The sequence below is a fragment of the Papaver somniferum genome, chromosome 4 (assembly GCF_003573695.1).
Source record: "Papaver somniferum cultivar HN1 chromosome 4, ASM357369v1, whole genome shotgun sequence".
Classification (NCBI taxonomy): domain Eukaryota; kingdom Viridiplantae; phylum Streptophyta; class Magnoliopsida; order Ranunculales; family Papaveraceae; genus Papaver; species Papaver somniferum.
The window spans coordinates 97,768,469-97,790,939 of record NC_039361.1 but is presented as its reverse complement, the minus strand read 5'-3'; the positions used below and the strand labels follow the sequence as shown (position 1 = coordinate 97,790,939).

Sequence of the window (22,471 nt, the reverse complement as noted above, 5' to 3'; positions counted from 1 at the left end):
AATAGCGTGTAAAACAAGAGGCCAATCAATCATCGTTCACATACAACACTCATAAGTTAAAAGATGGGAACAAGCAATCAATCAATCAATCAATAGTTAAATATTTCTTTTTCAGTTACAGACAAGAGGGATTAGAAAAAAATAGGAAATATTTAGATATACCTCGATCATAGTGCAGTTAAAATAATAAGAAAACCGAAAAAATTCCAACTTCCCGAGATCGTACTTTTGAGTGTAATGTTGAAAAAAAAACAAGGAGAAGTATCGGATCCAGACTTTTTTGTCCAGCGGCTTTGATTTGATTGATTGAGAAGTATAATACCAATCTAAAAAAAAATTTAGCAGCAGGGTTAGAGCTCGTTGTTGTTGATGTATTGGAGTAAGAATAAGAAAGAAAGGAACTGAAAAGAAGAACTTTTCATTAACCAGAGAGAGGAACCCCATTACATAGGTTTAGTATTCTATTTATACAAGAGTAGAAGGGAAAAACCTAGTACACTAATGGACCGCACATCCATGGGACCTAGGCCCTATAACAGATTTATAATTTTTCTTGTGATAGTTTTTGATTTACATAGCCTGTGCTTGAATGCTTTATTGCTATGTATGTTTATGAGATGTTTGATTTCGGTTTTATTACCTTGATACTCGATCTCATAATGATGTGAACCCTTATGTTTTGGGTGACTTTTTGGTTTAGCAGGATTAAGTTCTAGCCCATGTTGGTAGGCTTTATCAAAGGATCATGAGGGGTTCTGATAGAAACAATATGTGAAAAAGTCACAATATATTGAATCGTTTGGTTTAGCATAAAAGCATGTGTTTCGGGGTTTTCAACTTTTTCTTGCAATAGTTAAAAACTGGTTTTCAACCTTTCTCTGGTAAAGGTTGGTTGTTGTTATTCTTTTATTTTGCATAAGGATGACAACATAATGGTATTTCGATATCAATTCTCCCTGGAAGAAAATGCAAACATATTGGAGAAGAGGATGCGGAATTTGAGGTAATGAGTTTGTTAGTTAATCGTTTTCCTGTTTAAGAAAAGCTTGATTTTATTTCATATATTTATTGCTTTTGCTTAACAAAATTTCGGTACAATTAATGTTTTATTCCATTATTTGTGTATGGATGTGTGTGTGATTCAATTGGTTCCGGTTAAGAAAAACTATTGTTATCTTGCTTTATTGTGTGGTATCAATTGTTTAGGCTTACAAAATTTCGGTGCAATTGCGGTGCTTTAATGTCTATGTTGTTTCAATTACTTCCGGTTGAGGTGAATAATTATGCAAGTTGATTTATTTGGTTTGTATGAATTGTCTATCGATTAACGAAAGAAAATGTTTACGGGATGAATTGTTTAGTCCAATTTGATTCTGGATAAGAGAAACTAAGTTAATTCTGATCTTGGTTACACTTATCAAAGTGGAGGTTTCGGTTATTCAAGTATAATCGAATGCCTTAACAAGAAATGCTAGTTAACTAACCTAGTACTTGTCTTGTTTAAAAGTTAAAGGTCTAAGTTATATGGATAATTAGAACCTGATGAGAAAAATAGAGTTATCTTTATTTTGGTCTTATCGAACAAGCGATTGTATTTGTACAATCGGTTTAGCAAAGGAACTAAGGTGCTTAGTCGATTTTTGGTTTGCTAAACTTTTAGGGAAAATTGCTTCGGGCAATTGTTTTCTTGGTAACATATCAAAATAAAATTACTGTGTAGTTTCAGTTTTGATATTGGTTATCAAAAATGGTGTGTGGAACCCTCGTGCTTAACTCTATAGGTTGCAAGTCTATTGAGATTTGTAAGATCCTTTTGGTTTGTCCTTTATTTTTTCCGTTTCTTTGTAATTTTGTGACAAAAAGAGGGAGAAATATATGGAGTAAACAAGTGATACTGATATTGATTTATATTGATTGGTATCACTAAGGGAAAGGACATTGGTGCTTAAACGTTTATCTAACGAAAGATTAAAAGCATAGACTAAGAGGGAGTAGCATATCATATGATGCTTGTAGTTATATGGACTACAAAGGGAATAACACAGATGTGCGGGTTGAAAATCTACCTATCCTACCTTTAGGGGGGTTATTAGCTTTGTTATTATAATGTCAAAAACAACATTTATGGATTGAATGCATACATGTTATTGTGTTGTTGAATTCGAGATTCAAGCGTATTTGTAATGAATTCTTGTAATTTGTTTATCCATATGATGTAAGAGTTTTGTCACTAAAATTGACAAAGGGGGAGATTGTTAGAGCATAGCTCGGTTGAACCCACCAAGCGTTGGTATGTCAAGTTTGGTTGTCATATTTTAGTGAGCCAAAACTCCTTTTAAGAGTCGCTTGATTATGTACTAGAGTCAACTTCGTATATGTGGCGCCCCCTAAGCTAGCAGCTGACTAATCCAAGAGATTAACTAAATAAAGAGGCACTAAGAATCTAAATCATTTACTTAAACATCAAATCAAGAAATATGGTACAAAGCTTAACCCGAAAACTATCCCCACTCTGAAATAAATATATATAAGAATTCCTATCAAATGATACATAGTCAATAGTGAGTTGATTTACAAATAGAACATAAACACAGAATAAACACCGCGGAAGCCAACTAGCTAACGTAAATAATTCTTCGAAGCTTTCATCGTCACATGCACATCTTGATCTGTCTCTGAAACTGAAAGTGGGAATGGGTGAGCACATCATCCCTAAAAGGGGTGCCCCGTAGAAATAACAACTAGCTTTCAAGTAATCATTAATATGATTCGAAGACAATGCAGGTTTTACCGAAAACTAAATATTACACAGAAAGACAGTAAAACACAAAGTAGAAACTTCTTCAAATACATCCATAAATAACAGTAAATATCCATGTATGAGATGTATGTTGCCGCACATAAGGGAAGAGTAATATTGATGCCAATTCCACACCGAATATGTAATATTGCGGTGTATCGCCCTAGCCATAGAATACTGAATATATAAAGGAAGAATAATATTGCGGTGTATCGCCCTAGCCGTGTAATACTGCGGTGTATTTCCCTAGCCATAGAATACTGAGTATTGTGCCGGCACACATCTCATACCACACAAAGAACACAGAGATATGCATGAATTCCACAACACCAAGATTGATTTGTAAAACAATAATGAATACAAGAGAGTTCGTTATCGATTCCCACCTCTTTTGATGACAAGCCTCGCCTACCTCGAGATCCACAATCCACTGGTTCATCCTTTGAATTGGTCGTTGTTAATAACTAACTGTTAATCACACAAGAACTCTAAGAAACTAGCCAAAATGGCTCATACAAGAATCATACAAGTCTATCTAATGGTTCTAAGCCCATTTATGGTTCTACACCTTTTCATTCTTTATCTTTAGCATAGTTAAGGTTTACTAATTCCATTAGGTTGGTTTCATAGTCTATTATCTAAGTCTTTGTAGAAGAAACCAAAGGTTAATTCAGACCGTAAATGGTCCAAAAACACTAACTGAGAATTCTGGCCAAAAGCCCAAGTCCACTAAGTCAGCCCATTAAACTAAGGCATGGTCTATCTGGTCCACTAACAGTCATTAACGGTCAACGTTTGGTCATAAGGAGTCAACGTCTAAGTCCAGTCCACAATCAAAGGGTTAACTCGGCCAAAGTCAGGTCAACTGGTTAACTCAGTTAACTAACTGAGTCAGGCGAATCAAAACCGAGTCTACAGATACAACTCAGTCAGACCATAACAACTCAGATAAGTCAGCTAAACTGACTGGAATGATTAATAGGCTAAACTCTAAGTTGCACAAGGTCAAACATTCAACAAATACAATTCTTAACAATAAACTTTCTTAAATCAACTTCGTAATTCATTTACAAATATAACTTCAGCTTACCAGCAATTGCAGCCTTAAGCCATAGATAGATCATCTCAACAGATTCATCTAACCCTCGATAAAAATCTTCAATCACATATCAACTCATTCATACAATCTCAGATTACTACCACTTGCAATTCTAATCCCAGGCAACATTCATTCTACAAACATAATCCATCAGTTGTGGCCAGGCTAATGACTACTCTAACCCCACTGCTAAAACTCAACAGCTCAACTGCAAAGTCAGAGATAAAACCTCCAACAACAACAACATCAACATCAGTTCACCTGATTTCATTCCATTCCCAACAGTCACAGCTGTATCTCAATTCAAACAATTCAACAAACAACACAACCAGTTCATGAATCTGCCACTACTTACACCACCAACAATAGCTAACCCTTATCCCTGTAATTTCAATCCATATGTTCCTCCCATTTCTTACTGAAATAATACATCTTCAACTGACCTGCAATGTCTCATCAGTTCAACTAGACTCGGCCTCTTCCAATACCAAGACTACTAACTCATTCACAATTACATCTTCACAGACTCCATAACCAACTCACAATATTATACATCTTCAAATACACAGACAACACATACATGTTCTTCACTTCAAACACCAAATCTTCTCCTCTGCCCCTCATCTCATTAACAATTCTAAAACACAGTTCAATCCATGCATCATCTTTATTCGGTGTAATTCAAGATACACCCTAAACACTCATGATTCTATTTCTTACTCACCAACCCATCTCAAATCTTCCCTGCATTCTAAAATATCACAACAACAACCCACAATCACTAGCAAACATCCACCATATTCAACAACATCCTTCCATTGCTAAAACTCGTTTCCAGTGACATTCCCGCACTTATCCATTCTCTGCAACTTAGCAATCTTCCTACTAGTTTAACATCATCACTAACAATGATTATAATTCCACATCCATAGTAACTCCTTTCTCAATTCTTATAACGTCCACAACAACAAGAATTGAAAACTAAAATGAATACTAAACTAAATTAGCTAAGAACTCTTACCTCGATACAATCTCTTCTTCCCCTGGATTCAATTCAGCAACTCATCACAACTCATCAATAAATTCAATAACCTTCAAAACCTTCAATGGTTCTATGAAAATCCTAACAAATTTCCAATCCTCTATTTCTCTAATTCGAACTCAAAACATCAATCAACATCTTCAAATATATCAAGCCCCGAACCTCGACTACCAATCTCAAGTAATTCTTTAATCTTGAACATAATTCATGACAAACCCATCTCTAAACTGTCACTTAAACCCTCAATTTCATCTTCCAGTTCTTCATCTGTATTTCCCCCAAACCCTAAGTTCACTGTTTTCTCAATTCCTCAATCACTTATTCAATTTCTTTCTTAAACAACGACAAAGCATCAATCGACCAAATACCCCTTTTTTCTTTATCAATATGCTACTCTAAGCATCTACTGGTTCTATATAAACCCTAATTTCAGAACCCAAACTTCGATTTACAGTAGTATCATCTTCATCCACTTCCAGAGCTAACCAACACCAGTACCACACCTCCTTACTCGATTAATCAAACTAATAATCTTCTATAAATCGTTCACTTATAATCGATATCAGTTCTGGTGAATTGATTCCGCCAGAGAAAGAAAATAGAAGAGAAAGAGAGAAAGAAAGGAAGAGATAAGAAAAAACGAGTAATGGCTTTCTCTTCAACACGTTTTGGTAGATAAGACCAACGGGGAATACTAAACACACACTATCCGCGATGAGGGAAGCCCGGGTCGGTCTAAAGGCAAAAAGACTAATTTTCCCTTTATGCTAATCTGGTGATTTCTTCTCCGTCCAGTATCCGAACGACACTTTCGCGTAGTCCATTCCGTGTAACTTTTCGATATGTATCCAGCGCTACTAGTTCGTATCTAGATTGTTGTTAGATTAATTCCTATTAATTAACCTTCGTGTTAAACTAATCGAGTTATTATCGGCTAATAAGTCTCTTGACTAGTCTAATAGAGTGAACGAGCTTGAGGGTCCTTACAGTATAGGTTATTTTGAAAGTATTAGGATATGAGACATTACAAGTATTGCGAAGACTTGAAGAAGTGAAGAAATAAGGAGCTACAACGACAACATCATCCTTTCACTTGAGGTTAGTGATATTTGACTTGAACTGTTTCATTCCCTAACGTATCTTTCAAGTCGTGCATATTGAAAACAAAACTGCGAAGCATGAATGATTATACTCTAGTTAGACATAGTATTAAGGAATACAATACAAGGTTTATTGCTTAACCATTAAACTTTGTAGAAAAGACATCAACATAATCGTTTGAATGCTATTGTGATTATGTATGGGTATAAGGTGAAGATTTCATCCTAGGAAACAATGTTTTACATTTGTTTTAAGGAAGTAAATTCATGAACTTGTTTTGTGAATCGAAAGAGAAATCGCCAGGCATTATTGATATTGTTATTCATTGCATATCTTTTGAACTACCAATATGTGTGATTAGTATAACCGGTCATGACTTGTTTATGTTCTTGGTAAAACTACTTGTATTGCTATGACTTTTATTAGTGAAACCGATCTTAAGTAATCACCTGAGACGGTATGATCGATTTAGTGTTATTGGTATGACCGACTCTGGGTAAAGCGAAACTGATCCTAGTAAGAGGTGCAACCTATCACAAAGGGGAATCGATCCTTGGATGAGGTGCAGCAAGTTTTTAGAAGAAAGGGTAACCGATCCTATGGACATGTGCAACAAGTTTTTAGGCAAAGGGGAACCGATCCTATGGACATGAGTAACAAGTACAGTTAGATACCATATATATGTGGGGAACCGATCCTAGTACCTAATCAACCAAATTTTGGTAACTAGCGTGACTATGCAAAGTACTCACATGGAGGTAGAACCGAAACTTTTTTTGGTAGAACCGTGAAACCCATGTTTAGTGATTGAGTGTTCTTGATAAATCACGTAGTTCTTGAAAGTCAGATGAACCAATTCTAAACTTGTTTCGAATTGTGGAAAATCGGTTTCAAGATTGTAAGTATGAAAGAGGACTTACAAAGTAAAGATGTCGACATACTTTGAACATGTGCAGTAACGCTTATCTTTAATTGTTCAAAGTTATTCCTTAATAGCTAAAGGAAAAAAATCCCGGATCGAATAAAATAAATTGAGAATATTTTATTTAAGGTTTTTAATTTTATTTTTGGAAAATGAAAAATTAATAATGTGCATTTTCTAGTTGGGGATTTTCTAAGAGATTTTAGGTCATTATTTGGAAAAAGCATTTCCAGGAATTATGGAAACTGAATTTGGAATATATTGCATATCTTGAGAATATTTTCGTTTTTGGAAATTCCTTGGTCTATAAATATGAAAGTTTGCATTTCGAGCAAACTAATCCTCAGAGACAGCAAAACTATCTCAGTTGTGCTGCTATTGGTGAAGCCGCCTATTCGGAGAGGAAAGTAACCTAATTAGGCGAATTCTCTTGCGGACGCTCAGTTTAAATACTTCTTTGGGATTGAGAAGCTCTATTAGTACCGCTGGTGGGAAACTAGATAATTGCGGTTTATCTTTTGTTTTCAATTGATTTGATTGACTAACGGTAGTTGAACTTTGATTGCACATAGTTTGTTTATGCTTGAGAATCTTCTCTTCTGATATAAGATTCACTCAAACTAGTTCGAAGTTTCTACGGTGATCTTTAGACTGTTTGTAGATCAAAAATTCTTGTGATAATATATTATTAACAGACAGACTCTGTTCTGTGCGTGATTGATCACAAGAGATTCAAGTTGATTGTGTGCAGATGTTTACTGAAGATCTAAGAAGATTTGAAAAAAAAAAGACTTTGAAGATTTCTTATTTGGGTTCATAATCTTTGGTGTGCATAATACTTGTTTCCGTAAAAGAGGATCCAACTATAATCGGTTTATCCTTGTGATAGATTAGATTGATTAGTTATGTAGATCGGCATCAATACAATTCTTTGTGATTAAAAGTATTGATTGAAAAATCTTAACAATTACTTTGGTAGTTGATAATAAGATAGATCTAAGAACCAGACAAAGGAGTTTATTGACATAAACAGAAGAGCCTTTTGTCGAACTCACATCACTTGGTTGAAAAGAGTTGATACCAAACATATTTGTTGTTCCTTTACTGTTTGGAATACGAACCAAAATAATTGTTCCAAGTACGTGAATTATTACAGGTCGGAGGTGTGGGAATACAGACAGAACTAGGTGAACTATAGGTTTAGTTGCTTGGTCTCAATTATACGAAGTTGGTTTGATTTAGTATAGCGGCTTAATCCTGAGAGTATTCAATTCTGGACAAGGTCCTGGGGTTTTTCTGCATTTGCGGTTTCCTCGTTAACAAAATCTTGCTTTGTCATTTACTTTTATTTTGCGCAATTATAATTGTTTTTATTATAATTTAAAGTAAATTACACAAACATTAATTCCTATTTACATGATAAGTAATCCCATTGTGTTTGATTAAGTCCGAACCTTTTATCAAGTAAACATACTTCGTCGTTGTATTGTCTCGATCTCGTATCCATAGACGATCACACGAAGTGTGAACCGATTTATTTTATTGTCTCGACTCAGTCCATAGACAATCACTTTTGGAGAAAGGACTTATGGGTGGAAAAGTTTTAGTTTGAGGTATATTTGGGTATCCTCGTTTTTTCAGAAATAATTAATGATTTGAAGCAGCCTTGGTTAGCAATTGGAGATTTTAACTCTATTACTTCTTTAGATGAAAAAGTTGGAGGGAGAAGTCCCAATAGAAAATCAATGCAGGAATTTACTACATGTCTAGATAATTATGAACTTATACAAGCTCCAAAAACTGGAGTAGCTCATTCTTGGTCTAATTGTCAGCAGGGGAATAATAGAATACTCTGTAATTTGGATAGAGCAGTCTTTAGTTACTTGTGGCTTCAAAAATATGTAGATTTGGGATACAAAGTGGGTCTTAGAATAGCTTATGATCATGCACCCTCGCTAGGTGGTTGTGCCAGCATCCCTAACCAAAAATATTCCTTGTAAATTCCAGAAAATGTGGTTAACTCATCCAAGGTTCATAGAGGTTTTTTCTCAAAGTCAGACTGAAGAAGTTTGTAGAGATCCTGCTTATATATTTCAGTACAAGTTAAAAAGACTAAAGAATATTCTCAAGGAACGGAACTGGAAAGTTTTTGGGGATATAAATGTAAAATCAAAGAAGTTGAAGAACAAGTACAAGCAGTTATGGTACTCTCAAACAACAATCCTACTGATACTGAAGCTTTGGATAATCTAGTGAGAGATCAAAATAATTATAATTCCAAAGAAGTCCAGTTAAGTACTACGATTAAGCAAAAATCTAGAATAAAATGGGTCAAGGAAGGCTCTGCAAATACAAGTTTTTTTCATGCTAACCTGAAGATAAGACAAACTAGAAATTTCATCAGTGAAACTGCATGATACTAATGGAGATATAATTTCAGACCAAGGAAAAATTGCTAACACTTTAGTTAACCATTTGAACAAAAATTTAAATTCAAGGAAGTTGAAAGGGTGAATTATCTTCTTGATATCATCCCTAAAGTAGTAAATGAAGAGGACCAACAAATGTAAGATGCAGTTCCAATTGAAGAAGAAATTAAATCAACAGTGCTTAGTATGGATCCTGATAGCTCACCAGGTCCAGATGGTTTTTCTGGAATTTTTTATAAAGCTTGCTGGGGAATTATACAACATGATATTGTTCAAGCAATTCAATTCTGTGGTACTAAAAAATTCATTCCAAAAGGTCTCAATTAAAATTTTCTGGTTCTAATTCCTACTATAGAGGGAGAAAAGATCTTAATCAGTTTAGACCAATTGGTATTAATTATTAATGTGAGTATCTTTACAAAATAATCAATACAAGGATGAGTACTCTTATGGCTAAGATCATAACACCTCAACAAGTAGCTTACATCAAGAGGAGAAGTGTTCAACAACAAATCCTATTGGCTTCTGAAATGTTAATGAAATGAAGAAGAAAATAAGAGGAGGAAATGTTGGTGTTGAGCTTGAAATTTCTCAAGATTATGACTATGTAAGCTGGGAATTCTTATTACAAGTTCTAAGCAGGTATGGCTTTTCCAAGTATTGGTGTCAATGGTTGAAGATACTTTTTGAATCTTCTAAGATATATGTGATGATAAATGGGGGGGGGGGGGCGATGGTTTTTTCTCTGTTAGAAGAGGATTGAGACAAGGGGATCCATTGTTTCCAGCTCTTGTTGTACTCATGGAGGATGTCTTGAGCGGATGTATACTTAAAATGGTGCAAGAGAAATTAATAAGTCCAATGGTTGTCAGAAATGGAGTTCACCCAACTCATTTATTCTTTGGTGATGATATTTTTCTCTTCTGCAGTGGAGCTAAAAAAGTATTTAAAATCTTACTAAGTTGCTGGATAACTATCAAAGAGGATCATGCCAACTCATAAATAAATCTAAGAGTAAACTCTTTATTTATGGAACTACTGAGCTAAGGAACATTCAATTTAAGGAAATGGAATTGAGCATTTTTCCCTGATAAATATCTAGGAGTAATTCTTTCTTCTGGCTGAGTCAAAGTTAATACAATATGGCCAATGGTAGAATTAATGCAAAAAAAGCTATTTGCTTGGAAAGGAAAACTATTGTCCTTCCAGGACAGGTTAGTTCCAATTAAATCTGTATTGTGTAGTATACCTATCTACAATATGACAATTTACAGATGGCGTGTATTAGTGATTAAAGCTTGTGAGAGGATTATAAGAAATTTCTTATGGTCTGGTGATGGAGAAACTAGAAAATACATAATTCTTTATTGGAGGAAAGTTTGTATACCTTATAGTGAAGGAGGTTTGGGAATACAAAGACTGGAAGCCATTAATAGAGCTCTTCTTATGAAGATGATGTAGAGAATAATCAACTCGGAAGAAGAATGGAAAGTTTTCATTAAAGCAAAATTCAAAAACAGAAAAGAGCAACGGAGTGATGATTGGAAGCTGTCTTATATTTAGCCAGGACTAAATTGGACTTGAGAAGCTTTAAAAGAAAACATCATATGGTGTATAGGTGATGGACATAAGATTTTTGTGTGAATGATATCTTGGTGAGTGATATCCCTTAATATTAAAAACTGAGTTTAATTCTTATGTAAGGAAGCATTTACAAATGAAAATAGAAGATTTAATCCATAATGACAGATGGAATGTGTCAGTTGAAATGCAACATCTTCTGATCTTACTAAATCTACCAGAAATGGGTGAAGGGAAGGACATATTGATTTGGACTGGAGAGTTCCAAGGTACCTTTACTATATCTTCTGTTATCTCCATATCAAGACATAAAGAACCTATTATGCATTATTATAAATATCAGGAATTCTTTTCTTCATCCAAACATAGAAAGTAATGTTTGGAAGATTGCTCAAGGAGTTTATGTAGAGCACACTGTCATGATTGATAAAGAATATGAATTGGCATCTAGATGTTGTATTTGTGAGACATACCAAGATAGCATGAACCACCTTTGTGGCACTATCCCTTTAGTGTAGAGATTTGGATTTGGATTTGGATTTGTTCTATCTTTGGATTTACTCCACCAATGTCTTTTGATAACATACGGAGCAATGCAAAAAATAAAAGTCCTATTATCAAAGAAGCCTGGATCACAGTTTCTTGTTCTGTTAACAAAGAATTATTGTTTCAAAAAAACAAGAAACTGTTTGAGCAAACTAATCCAAATATTCAGCAGTTTAAGAGAAGAATTATTAAGATGGTTTCAGATGGAGGTTTTAGAATGAAAGGAAATCAATGGAACCAAAATTATGACTTTCAGATAATTGTATTCTTCAATCTGGGTCTTAGGCAGATTAAATTTCAATGTATTAAAAGATGCTACTGGAATCTTCATCAGAATAGATACACACGGTTTTGTTGTGATAGGGCCTCTGTTGATAATCCTGGAGCTGTTGGACTTGGTGTGGTGGTTAGAGATCATTTGTGTCAGGTGGTTAGATCTTTAGCAGGTGGAATTGGGATAACAACTAATTATATTGCAGAAATATATGACGTAGTCTATGCAGCAGAGCTTGCAGGAGAATATAATATGCAGCATATCATTATAAGCTCTGCCTCTAGAACAGTAATCTCGAAATTTGCTAGAAATTATGTCCCATGGTTCATAAAAATGAGATGGTTAAAAGCTGTAAAGAAAATCTCTTCAATACAGTTCAATCATTGTTTCAGAGAAGTAAATTTCTCAGCTGATACTGTAGCAAAGAAAGATGCTAAATTGAATGCTGGAGAAAGACAAGTGTTCATAGGCAGGCCAAATTTTTTTCTAAGACTGAAATGCCTGAGGTTGAACACTACATGTTCGGTTGACTAGGATAAAGCTGAGTTAAAATTTCTCAATATTTTTGGGCCTATATAGTTGGCTCTTCTTTTAGTATATGTTTGTTTTGGACCTATGTAGTTAGCTATCTTTATCTTTGTTTCAAAATTCTGTTGTAATCATCCAGTTTTGATTCTCCCATTAATAATAAATTTGTGATTCAGAAAAAAAAAATAAAAAAAAAAGCTACTCATATGAAAAAAAATCAGGTCACAGAAGAAAAGAGTTTTTTGTATTTCTCTCAAACCACATTTATAACAAAAACAAAAAACATCCGACATCAGGAAAACAATCTCCAAAAGCAAGAAGAAGCAAATTTTTATTACTTTTACCTTGAATATACAGACACAACGTCAAAATCAAAAAAAGTAGAGCTTGGCTTTGCTCGAATACTTTATATAGAGATGCCATACCATAAATATATATATAAATATATTTTATGTTTTGGAGATGATATTAATCGATACCTAAAAAATCTAAATTTTCGATATTTTCTTGGTGAAAATATTTTTTTTATAATGCACTCGACATTTATAGCTGGTAAATAATATTTTTTAGTAAGTGAAATATGCTTATTGCAAAAAAAAAAAAAAGGAGTTGCCAGAAATTTGCCCAGGTGTGTAATCTTCCAGCTTCTACTTTCAACATTGACGTTGCGTCCCCCCATTCCATGAAATCTTTGGCTGTTATTTACTTCTTTGTCGTAAAAAAAGAGCTGGCAGACAAGTTTGTGTTGACAGACAGAGATACAAACCTTATTAGTTGCAATAGGATGAAGCATGCACATGACTTTCTTTTAGCCATGCCAATGCGTGGTTTGAATCAACAGGTCGTATCTAAGAAGTTCAGCTCGTGTTGTGTTACAGACTTGGCATCTCTTTATGCGATGCAGATATCTTTGACCTAGCTGCAACCGGGCTATGAACATATATGGGGACCACGTTTTACACTGCGCCAAAGATGTTGGGATTAAATTTTGTCATGATCTTATTAGAGATGTTTTGGCAGACAAGTGTTATAAAGTTGGTGTTGCTGCGAGAAAAGAAGTACCCTTAGGGTTCTTATCTGACAAAGGCGGTGCTTACTCCCAGCGGATATCTTGGTCTATAATTGGGAGAATGAACATGATACCTGTTTCAATGTTACCGTAGTGTCTCCATTTACTACAGGTTGCTCCCCTATTTTCACTCCAGGTCAGGCCATTTCAAATGCTTCTCTTCGTAAACGTAACAAATATCTTGACAAGTTCACTTTTCCCGGTTGTGGTTTTGGTGTCTTGGCTTTCACTACCCTAGGATAACTCAGTGAAGATTTGATTACTTTCTTGAAGAGGTTGATGAACTGTCTTTCTAGGCATGATGTTAATGCTAGAATAGATAATTTTCATTTTCATATACTTGGTGTAGCGATTCAAAAAGGTGTTAGTGCCCAACTTGTTGCTAGGTTACCAACAATGTTTTTGTATGACGAATGATTATTTTTCTAACAAAATTGCCTAGTGGCGTTTTTTAGTTTAAAAAGAAAACACTGAAAGTATGGTAATTAAATAGCATTGTATGGCAAACTAAATATAAGACCTACAACATTAGTAAAGTAACGATATTAATGGAATTTATTTTGAGGTTATGCTTGTAAGAAATTATGTTTTTTGGATTTAATTCCAAATACACCAAACCGTGGAAGTTAAAAAAAGTACTTTTTGGAAAAAAAAAAACGATATTAAAGGCAGTATTTGATATTTTAGCAGGTCTAAATATTTTCTGTAGATTTGTGTAGATTTTTTTATTCTGCAAAACATATATATTAGATTTTTCTTTATTATATTTTATTATCTTGTAATCACGGATTATTTTTTTGAAGTTGATAATAATAACAATTCATAGATTTTTTATTCTAAAATATAAAGGGAAAAATATCGTTTGTTCCTTTTTTAGGTGGTCCCATGTCTGTTTAGTCTTTTGGGAAAACGCCTTTACTGTTTGGTCCATAATAATTTAAAAATATAAAACAGACAAAATAACCTTTTCGTGTTAATTTTTACTTATTTTCTTGTAGCAGTTCATTCGTCAAAATAAACTCCTGTTAATTTCTACTTGGTTTTTCAGAAAACATATAAACCAGAGTTCATTCCAGAAATGAACTCCATATAAAAACCTAAAAAAACTAGAGTTCATTCCAGAAATGAACTCCATATAAAAGAATCATATAAAAACCTAAAAAAACCCGAGTTCATTCCAGAAATGAACTCCGTATAAAAACCTAAAACAACCAGAGTTCATTCCAGAAATGAACTCCATATAAAAACCTCAAAAACCAAGAGTTCATTCCAGAAATGAACTCCATATAAAAACATAAAAAAACAGAGTTCATTCCAGAAATGAACTCCATATAAAAACCTAAAAAAAAAAAACAGAGTTCATTTCTGGAATGAACTGCAATAACATCATATTCATTATCTTCATCATCTTTAACAACAGCAGCAAACATCATCGTCTTTAACAACAGCAGAACTTCATCTTTAACACGAGCAGCAAAATCAAGATCAAGATCTTCAACATCAAAATCAAAAAAACACATCCAAATAACATAAAAATCTTCATAGTCTTCATCGTATTCATCGTCTACATCGTGTTCAATAAAAGCAGCAGCAGCAGAGAAGAAAAAAACACAAAATCATCGCCGTCTTCATCATCTCCATCTTCTTCAACAGCAGCAGCAACAACAAATGACGAAGAAACACAAAAATCTCCTTCGTCTTCATCATCTTCATCATCATCTTCAACATCAACAGTAGCTACATAAAAGAAAAAACCAAAAAAATATCATCCTTCTTCATCGTTTTCATGAGCATCAACAGAAAAAAGAAAAGAAAAAATGGAGAGAGAAACTAGATCTGAGAATATAAGGAGAGAGAAAGTAAATCTGAAATAAGATATTTTCTATTGACTTTTTCTATATATATGGTCCAAAAAGGGTATTTCTGCCACTACCTAGTGACATCTACATCATCCATGACGTCACCCTAGGACCAAACCATAATTTATATGACCAAACTATAATATATTTTACCAAAAAGGACCAAACAGACAGTTGACTCAGTCAACTGGACTAGACTCATCCTAATATATTATTTCTAGGACTAATATGTATTTCCTACAAATATAAATCCCATTTTCTACCCCAGTAACGATATTTCTACCCTAATAACGATATTTATTTATCATTGTTTTTTTTCTCATACCATTTTTGTTAGAATTATTACCTCATAACAATGGATTAGATTTTTTAGTTTACGTTTTTTTTAACAATAAATGCATATACATAAAAATATTCTTAAAAAGATAAATTAGATTTTTTCCCCTATAAACGATATTTAGTAGATCCTATAAGTTGATAGTACTAATTAATAAAGGGTGTTCCTTTATATACTTCTGTAAAACACTAGTTGTACCCCTAATAGTTAGTTATGTTAGTTATAATTTGGATAACATGGGAAATGTCGAATTACTAGAATTTTTTAATATGGATACCCATATATAACCATTAAAAAGATCGTAATGAAAATAAAATCCCGTACAAAAAATTACCTTCAGTGGGACCGTATCCTTAAAGATTTGAACCGCGTGGAGCTTCTGCTAAAGATCCAAATCCCATTTATAAATTCAACTACAAAGCAAAATCATCATGTTTCCCAGCATTCTTCACAAGGCCTGGATTTCCAATAGCCTCACCACCTCATCATCGTGTGTGCACGCTTCATGAAGAAATCCATTCCAATGGAAAAATCCATCAACACCCTCTACCTTACACTTATCAATGAATAGATAATGATACCGTTGAACACTAATGAAAAACAACGACCCATGCTGAAACAGAGATACCAGCATGGTCATTGCTACTGCTATAACCCCAACAAATCTTATGATTCAACCAATTAACCCTTTTTTAAAAAACTGAACCAAAATATATAAACCCTAAATACTAACAGAAGTCATGCCAATATATATATTTCCGATTCCCACCTAGAAACCACTTCTTTTACATAGACAACATCAAAATCATAAACAAGAAATCCCGATTACCAATACCCGACAGATGAACACAATCAAATTCATCCACTTCTTTCCCTATCTTCTCTACGCAAAGTATTGAAGCAAAAACTCTACTAGTGTCTAAATCAAGTAATCAAACCTCCTCAATCAACAAAACGAGACAACAATATTGAATGTAAGACGATGATTACAATGAGGAGCACTGTTAGAGGTCAGAGGTTCTTCGACCCAGAGTTGTTAAGAGAGTAATCAATTTCAAAGAAGATAGGTTTGGGTTTTTATCTATCTCGGGGGTATGAGTATTAAGAAGATTGATGGGGTAGGTAGATAAATGTTGGGGATAAGCACATAAAGGGGTGTCGTTAGAGCTTTTGGGGTATATAGAGGAACACCCTTAATAAAAGTACATAGATGATCGTCTAATCATCTGTTGCAAAAGAAACTTTTGGTCCTCTGTTGCATCCAATCGGTAGCTGACACGTGTCCTCCTATTATAACTGCCACTCTTCTATAATTTGGAAGCAATTTACTTAACTAATTTCCAAGAGAAAACAAGGGATCCTTGGTTATCCGTATATATGAACTTCAATTTCCATAAAATACTTGCCCAGCAGCATATAGTCCCAACCCCCAACTAAAAACCTTACCGAGATGCTCATTATGCGACCCATGGTTATTCAATCTTATCACGAGCTAGCTTACTCTTGTAATGTTTTTATGATGAAAAATTTGTCAATCTATTTTAAGGTGATGAATTGGTTTACCACATAGTGGATTTTAGGTTTGCTTATGCAATGCTCTGAAGTCTGATGAGAATGGATAATCACAAATATTGTGAAGTAGTTAGGTTCTTAGTCGTCTCATCGTAGTATCGTTCTTGTGTAGAAAAATCAAAATTCTTATCATTGTCAAAATCCAATCACGGCGCGTGTGGGATCCAACTTCAACACACGTTCGTGTTTAGAGATTGTGGTCTGCAAGAACATTGGTACAACACAAAAAATTAAATTAAGACATTTGAATATCGGGTCATACACTTTGATCATATACAAATAAAAAGAAAATCGAAGCACAACTGAATTCCAATACACTTATATTTTTTATTAATGAAGAGGAAAAAGTTACTTGCTGATGCTCCATGAATATATCGAAACGCAACTGTAAAGAAGACGATGGAACAGATTAAGGAAAATCGAAATATCTTCACGTATTTTTCTCTTAGAAAATCTGTTCAAATTAGTTAAGTAGATTATTACCAAATTGTATAAATAGTGGAAGTTATAAATGGTAACACGTGTCAGTTATTGAGTGGATGCAACAGAGGAATGGAGGCTTTTGAGAACAGACGATCCGGAGCCAGATGTTTTACCCTAAAAATATAAATCCGATTTCTTTACCACAAAAATATAAATTCAATTTCTATAGTAGAAATTGACGTTTAGTCCCAAAATTACTGGGTTTAGGATGCTTTAATCTACTCATCAGAAGCCTAGTACTCTCTAGTCCAAAAAATGCTCGTGTCCAACAGTTTAGTCCAAATAGGGACGAGTTAGTCCAAATTTCTGCTGATCCATAAAATAGATTCTTTTCTTATTACCCTCATCACCCTTTATGTGTTCCAATATTCAATTTTCACATTTAAGATTTATTTTTAGTTTTTTTGGAGAGGGAGAGACAGAGACTGAGCACAAAGGCGATTACAATTAGTATTGTTGTTCTTCACCGAAGATTCGTACTACAGGTTAGAGTTTCGATCTTAGATTTAGTTCATTCAATTCCATTTATCCCTTAATCTTATCTCACATAAATTATTCTTCACACCGTTTACGGAAAATTACGATTCTCGGTGTTGTTTAATTTCGCTGATATGTAAATCGCAAGAGTGAGTTTAGTTACGATCAACTAACTGAAAGAGATAAAGGAAGAAGATCCGATTGCACCGTTTAAGAAATGTAAGTTCTGTATGTACTTTCAACTATTTTGTTAATTTATCTTTCAATTGCTAATATATGTAAAATTGAGTCTCATCATCTCTCTATTTAGATCTAGATTCTCTTTCAGAATCCGCTAAATTTCATTTTCATATATTCAACGTAAATATCTAATCTGAAGTTCTTTAAGTCTCACTGGCTGTAAGCTTTTGTGTGATTGCTAATCGTATCTGATATCATTACTATTTTGAAAGTATTGTAATATCATATATGATTGAGCTTATCTTTTTGTGTTTGCAAGCTTCTTTTTTTTCATGTTTTTTATAGTCTAAGTTTGTAACAATTTCTAGGTATTGCTATGTGGATATCCATATGGGTAAATGGTTACTAGTTCTCTAAGCTTATTTACAGCATACTGAATTCATCCACCAAAGTATAATTAGGACATTTACCATCCTTTTCTTTAGTTCCACAAAAAATGAAATTATTTTCACTCTAAAGATTCCAACTCTAAAGAGGTAGAGTTGGCATTTCTACCTTTTCTTTTACTTACCTACTTTTGGCATTTCTTAATTTCGATGTTGTATTGTTCTTGTGGAAGATTTTGTTTTATGTGATAGTCTAAAATGAAGAAGCTATTTGAGATGCATGTTTGTATTTTTCCATTTAGATTAACTTGGATGTTGCATAGTGACAATAATTATCGCTCAAGTTCATGCATTAACGTTTGTAGTTTTCTATTTGGTTTCTTCTAAATTATGTTTCTCACTGACTATTTGCTATCTAGTATAGTATTGTACTTATTGTTTGTTTTTTACAACCTGAAACAAAAGGTAAAAGAATAATAAGTTGTTAGGATACAACAAGGTGTACTTGATTGTACACTTGTTCATGATGATGACTTAATAGAGGAAATGACTTGTTCATTCGTATAGGATGTGCACATTACTATGCACCGCAATTTCACTTGGTGATGAACGGAGAAAGAAAATTATAATCTTCATTTTGGATTATGAATGCTAGATTTTGTTAGTTTTTTATAGATGTGTATTTTCATGTATACTAGTTAAATTGATAATGCGTTGTTCTACTTTTTCTTGTATGTGTTGGTTTTCATATTTGTATTGTTACCCGTTTTCTTTAACTGTAAGTGCCAGAGATGGAGAACGACATGCCCAACCTTCCCCTTTTGAATGAGACTGATTGATGATGAAGCACTGAAAGAAAAATAGACTTGCTGGTGAGCTTACAGTTTCTACAATATAGGTGTATTTTCTTGTACACCAGTTATACGCGGTGTACATAAAAGTGCACTGTTTTTTCTTTTGTCCTAGTTATACGAGGTGTATATGCTTGTACACCACTTAAATGTGTTGCGATGTGTACATAGTTGTATACATGCTGAAGATTAATGTATACATAGTTATACACCTGTTTATTGGGTGCGATGTCTAGGTGCTGATCATGAAATATTAAGTTGATGTTTTTACATTTTGTTATTGATTGTTAATGTGTATATAGTTGTACACATGTGATTCTTGATGTGTACATAATTGTACACATATTAATTTTAATGTGTACATAGTTATCCACCTATTTGTTAATGTGCACATAAGTGTACACCTTTTGATCGTTAAGATATTGTGTGGCATGGGGTACTAAACATGTGGTTCCTAGTTTAGAATTCGTGTGACCTATCTAGGTTTTGGAGCTATAAAGTCGTGTTGTTTGGATTTTGTTAAAGTTACAGATCTCCCACCTTGCCCTTTCCATTGGATTAGTTTGGCAGTTTCTAATTCTGATTTTCATGGAATAGCTCTTGGTTTTTTTAAGATTTTACAAAATGCAGTTGACATTATTTTGTCACAAGTTCAACCTGAGCTTCTAATATCTTATATTTCGTATTTCTTTAAACATTCCGTAAGCTTATTAACCGCTTTACGTGAATTATAATATGATATGTAGTACTTGTATGAATTATAATTTGATATGTATTTATACTGTTAGGTTATTTTGGTATCCTATTCTAATCATGTTCTAATTTATTTCCACTTTTGCTTGACAGAAAATGTTCCCAAAGAATTGGTGAGCTTCCACGTTTAACCTTACTTGAATATTTATCCTCACTGACAAAGAGAGGTATGTTTCATAGTTCTGATATGCTGGTCTCCTTAGTCTAATCTTAGTTCAGTCTTACATACTGCTCAGAATAATGATACTGTGTAAGCCAAGTGATCTTTGAAATGAAATAAAGGATGCTTTATTCTAGCAGTGCATGGTTTTTAGAGTTGCCGATATAGCTTGACAGTGTCTCTTGGAAATTAAGTTACCATCCTTCTATAAGTGTACATATTGGTGTACCTATAATATTTACCGGTGTACATATTTTCTTTCTACTTCGGATGGATCTTAACATTTACGTGCAGATATCCGTAGAGTTTGTACAATTTTCCTACAACGATAATAATGTTTGAATTGATCATGCCTTCTTTGGTCGTTTTAATGCGCATGTTCATTAGTCTCACTAAGTTTTCTTTATCTTAAACAATCTTCCTTGTGCTTAATCTGAGTGGGGATATTTTTTGTAATACTTTTGCAGTGGCTCCGTCGGGATTGCATTGCATGTATATGGTACATTCAAGGTTATTGATAGGAAGGATACTGCTCAACAGAAAAAGTGGCTTGTGTTAGATTTGAATAGCATGCTTGTTAGTGGTGCTTACGTGGAGTTGTATGTGGTGTAGAAACCGGTGCACCTTGTCTTGTCTTTGGATTTTCTGGAATTTTGTAGATGTGTATATGTCTTACATCAGTGTAAACTAAGATATTTAAAAATTGAAAATTATATGGTCATATGGGTACTCTTTTTGTCGAGCTCGAAAAGAGATTTCCGGATATATAAAGTTTGCGAATTTTGGAAAAGCGGTTCAAAAGATAAATTGTTTTTTAATTATTTTTATGTTAATTAAAATTGCTGACATCATCACAAGTCACTGTGAACTAAAATATAAATATTTGGACTAAATTGTAGATGATGAGGGTTATTAGTGTACTTTTCCATATTTTGGACTAATTTGTATCTAGTTGAGGGCTGGATTAAACCGTACTTTTGGACTAAACCGTATTTTTCCCATTTCTATACCCTGATAACGATTTTTACCAGATTTTCTTTTATTTTCATATTATATTTATTAGATATTTTACTTAATTACCATGGATTGGTTTTTTTTAGCTTAGATTCTTTTTAATAATAAATGCCTTAGATTCTTTTTAATAATAAATGCGTGTATTTCTTGCCTTGGAAAATAATCCAAAAATATAAATCAATTTTTTTTACCCCATAATATACCTTATAGCTTTTTTTTAGAGTTTAAACTTTATATGATTGGATAATTTAGAATTATTAATTCCTTTACATTTTAATACTAATTTAGAGATTTTGTATATAATTATTTAAAAGTACTCCCTCAGTCCAAAATTAATTGAGCTATTTGGTTTTAGACTTTGTCCAATAAATAATTGAGCTATTTCACTAATCAAGAGGAAATATGTATAATTTGATAGGCACGTTTATACTCGTTACGTAGGTGTTTTAAAATGCTTTCCAACGGTATAAAGTATACGAAAAACCGTGGTATAGTTTAGGAGGTAAATCATTTCTAAGTTTTACTTTCCTCCTTGCCTTAAAATTTGTGCAAACTACAAATAGCTCAATTAATCTTGGACGGAGGGAGTATAATTTTTTGCAATGGATTATGGAGAAGAAGATAAAGAGACAGAGAAGGAGAAGGATTTCTTATTAATACAAGTAACCCTATTACATAGCTATAGTATCCTTTATATACAATAGGAATAGAACCCTAGCTATTATATTGGGCTGCACATTCATGGGCTAAAGCCCTATAACACTCCCCCTTGTGCGGTCCAATAAAACTCCATATACAATACTTCATCTACAATGCTTCAGATGTAGGTCTTCAAATGTAGTTCTCTCCTTGATGACTTTTGTGTCTAAGTTAATTGATCCATTAAAACTTTGACAAGAAAAAACCCAGTGAGATAAAACCTTGGTACATCTCTTCACATGTAGTACTTCACATGTTGCATCGTATTTTACATGTAGTTCATCACAAGTAACACGATCTTCAAACATG

At 33.5% G+C, this 22,471-nt stretch overlaps 1 long non-coding RNA gene across 1 annotated transcript; it reads right to left on the bottom strand.

Moving 5' to 3' along the window:
- Positions 1-2,509: 2,509 nt before the first annotated feature.
- Positions 2,510-5,589, bottom strand: LOC113276168. Its single transcript, XR_003324111.1, has 3 exons — positions 3,891-5,589; positions 3,187-3,268; positions 2,510-2,681 (listed from the first exon to the last, which is right to left on the bottom strand). It is a non-coding gene; the product is annotated as an uncharacterized LOC113276168 (long non-coding RNA).
- Positions 5,590-22,471: the final 16,882 nt, after the last annotated feature.